Raw genomic sequence first — 3805 nt, 5'->3', positions numbered from 1 at the left:
TTCTGTGTGATGGTGTTGTTTCTTGTTTTATGTCCATTCTTTTGTTCACCGTCTGTACCCAGCATGCTCTGTGGTGCTGACAGCACAGCCCCCACACGCCCTTCTCAGTAGAAAGTCTCCTCCCTTTTTGGGGACACCCCTCATGCCACACTTCCCAAGAGTACTTAGAGTTTACTCAGTCCAAAGGGAGCGCATCTTGCCTCCTAAGTAAGGTCAGGTGGAGTGGATCCACCTGCTGGGCTGTTGTTTCCGCCACTGCCACACGGTGCCGCTGTTGAACAGCTATCCTGTGCAGCCTGTCGTCTTGACTACAACCTCCAGAGCCTGTTGCTCCTGTCACCACCACACGGTGTCGCTGTTGAACGGCTGTCCTGCACAGCCTGTTTCCTTTCCCCACCCTTTGGCTCTGATGTGGCTCCCTTTTCCCAAGCTCTCCGGCTCAGCCGTTGACCCCAAAGCAGAACACGGGGCCAGGGCACAGATGCCATTAGAGGTGTTAGTCACATCCTTAGCTGCAATAGCTCTCCCCCATGACGTTCAGGGCTGGCACAGGCACCAGACCCCTAGCCCAGGCTACCCTCGGGCCCTTGGTGAGTTTCCTTGGGGGCTCTGGGCCATTTCCCCTCGTGGCATACCAGCGGTGGCCATCTCGGGTCATTACCCGGGTCCTGCTACCATTGACCGAGCAGTCCTGGAGGGCTCTTGCACTGTTGACATCTGGTCTGAGACCAGAAAGATGAGTTCGAAGCAGACAGTGGGGTATAGGATGACATAAGCAGATTTAGTTTTAAAAATGTTTGCTTGTGACTCCTGCAAGCATTTGGAGGGGCAAGAGTGGAAGGAGGTGGGCACAAATTAGGAGTCAGACTTCATCCAGACTGTTTCGTAAAAATGGAGAGGAGCATTTGTAGTGAGGAGAAGCGGACAGAAGACTTTAAACATTTTTTGTTTTTAAAGAAAAATGCATATGCTCTGCTAACATCATTGATTCGCTGTTAAATGGAGGTGGGGATTCTGGGGCCGCACAGGGGCAGGGAGGGACATTGATCAAGCACAGCACACCAATGATTTCATTTAATCCTCAAGGCACTTTCCATCCGCCAAGGTGGGAATCACTCAATCCTTTTAGACCGAGTCACCCTCCCTGAATCACACAGCTGGCAAGTGGCAGAGCTGGGATTCCCCACCATCTGCCCTCAGAGCCCACACTCTGTCAAAATCTTGTCTGTTGGGGGCTTGGCGTATTTAAAGCAGGACTGCTGTGTTCAGTTGCATACGTTGCGTACTATAAAAAGGCACCAGGCTGAGAGAACAAAATCCTTCCTCTAATTTGTCCACCAAGAGGGTCCACATTTTTTTCTCTTTGCCATGGAGGCAGACTACGAACAGAAAAGCAGCCTGTGAGGCTGGAAGAAAGACCATGAGTGGGAGTAGCAGCAGGACGAAACTGGTGGCCTTCAGACTACTAGGGACTCTGGCTTGCCTTCCAAGAAAGTAAGGGGTGGGTCATTGGAGAGTTTGAGCAGGAAAGCAACAGAATCCAATTCACATTTGCAGAAGAGCCACCTGGCTTTGGTGGGGGGACAGTGCTGTTGAAGACGGGGAGCCCTGCCTCCCCCACCCTCACATCCTCCCCCACCACCTCTCTGAGGATAGTTGCACCCCCCACACACACACACACACTGACCCTCTACTTTCTGACATTCAGGCAGCCCCTGCCCCACTCTCTACAGAAAAAAAAAAAAAAATGCTGGAAAAAAAAAAAAAAAAGAGGTTAGGGTGGAAGAGAGCCAAAGCCTAAGAGACTCTTAAAAACTGAGGACAAACTGAGGGCTGATGGGGGGGTGGGAGGGAGGGGAGGGTGGGGATGGGTATTGAGGAGGGCACCTGTTGGGATGAGCACTGGGTGTTGTATGGAAACCAATTTGACAATAAACTTCATATATTAAAAAAAAAAAAAATGCCATTATTTCTTGGACCTAAAGATCGGTGAATGGAACACACCGAGCCCCACGGACGGCTCTCGAATGGGGGAAACAGGCAGTTGTCTGAGGTGTGATTTGAAGGGTATTCCCCACCACGCTCCAAAGGATCTGCCGCGCTGCCCCCAAAACCACTGTTTGATCAACGTCTCCCTGCAGGCTAAGCATTGCCCGCTCCAAATGATTGCTAAAGTGTAGGGTTTCTTTGGGGGGGGGGTGTTGGAAACGTTCTAAAGTTAGCTAGCGGTGCTGGTTGCACAACTGTTTGAACACGCTACAAGCCGCTGAACCGTCTGCTTGAATGGCGAATGTCACGGTACGTGAAATATGTGTCAATAAAGCCACCAAAAAAAAAAAATCACCACTCTAGACTGCCTGAAAGCTCAGCATTCAAGCAGCTTCCCTTCTGGGTTAAGCATTGCCTTTGGGGGTTCCTTTTGGAAATGGTGAGTTGTTAAATATGAAGGGAGGGTACCCTACTGGGGGAGAGAATGGGCCACATTGGTGGCCACGGGTGGCCCTGCCTTGAGCCAATGTCCTCAAACTTTAATCCTCATGGCCACATCCAAAGGTAGACGGCCGGGTGCAGGACGGAGGGCGTGCGAGGTTTAGACAGTCTACGTGGCCCTCTCGAGGTCACTGAGCTCAGAGCCTGGTTTCAAACATCAACCCAGCCCCTCGTGGGTTGCACAGCTTTCCAAATGTTACTTAACCCCTCTGATCCTTCTCTGAAAAGTAACAATGAAACCTTGCCCTCCTCTTTGGCGTGAGACGGTTGGGAGAAATCAGTGATACAATTAGTAAGTTCACGGCATGGAGGTTTACAGCATGAACTATGGTCCCGGACATGGTGGTTTCAAGTCCCAGTTCCGCCACTTCCCGCTGTGTGACCTTGGGCAATTAGCTGGCCTTCAGCTATGAGGACACAGGAGTCCCTACCTCACCGAGTTGTTATGAGAATCAAACATATGTGTGGCACGGGACCTGAGGAATAGAAATCAAAGCAAACTGAGGGGAGCCAGAGTGGCTCAGGCAGTTAAGTATCCGACTTCAGTTCGGGTCATGATCTCGCGGTCCGTGAGTTCGAGCCCCACGTCGGGCTCTGTGCTGACAGCTCAGAACCTGGAGCCTGCTTCCGATTCTGTGTCCCCCTTTCTCTCTGCCCCTCCCCTGCTCTCTCTCTCTCTCTCAAAAATAAACATTAAAAACATTTTTTTTAAGAAATCAAAATAAGCTGTAAAGATTAATAAACCCGGGAATTCTCCCTGTACTGTAAGGACTGTATCTGACGTGCCACAGTTGAATTCCTAATGCCTGCCCGACAGTTGGTGCTCAAGACTTATTACTAATTTTTTTTTTCATGATCGAGGATTTGAATCCACCTCCTTGTGACTCAAAGCCACCGTGTTATGATTTTCAAAGTATGATCTGGGCCTGCCTGCCTCGACAGGCTTAACCCCAAGCAGCAGAACCATCAGCTGGCCAGAAATCTGGGTGCAGTGACGAACTCATGGTATGGCCAGTCCTTCTCCCTCTCTAGGCCTCAGTTTCCCCATCTGTAAAAGCCAGGGCCCTCTGGAAATCCAGGAAAGGAATCCACTAAGGTGGGTTCTGGCAAATACTAAAGAACCTTTCCCTGCTGAGAAATTTTCATTTTAACAGAAGCTCCTCAGGGTCCCCAAAGCTAACAAGACCCAGTGAAACGAGGCTATGGCTGGGATTTTTAGATGCCGCCACAGTTGCAGAGGCAAAGGGAGGGCGGAGGGAGAGATGGGAGGGTCCTCAGGCTCCTTAGAGTCCCCCTGGGGTGAGGGGCTACGAAT

Source organism: Leopardus geoffroyi, chromosome A3 (genome assembly GCF_018350155.1).
Source record: "Leopardus geoffroyi isolate Oge1 chromosome A3, O.geoffroyi_Oge1_pat1.0, whole genome shotgun sequence".
In the NCBI taxonomy this organism is placed as follows: domain Eukaryota; kingdom Metazoa; phylum Chordata; class Mammalia; order Carnivora; family Felidae; genus Leopardus; species Leopardus geoffroyi.
Note: the sequence above shows the minus strand (reverse complement) of the source record.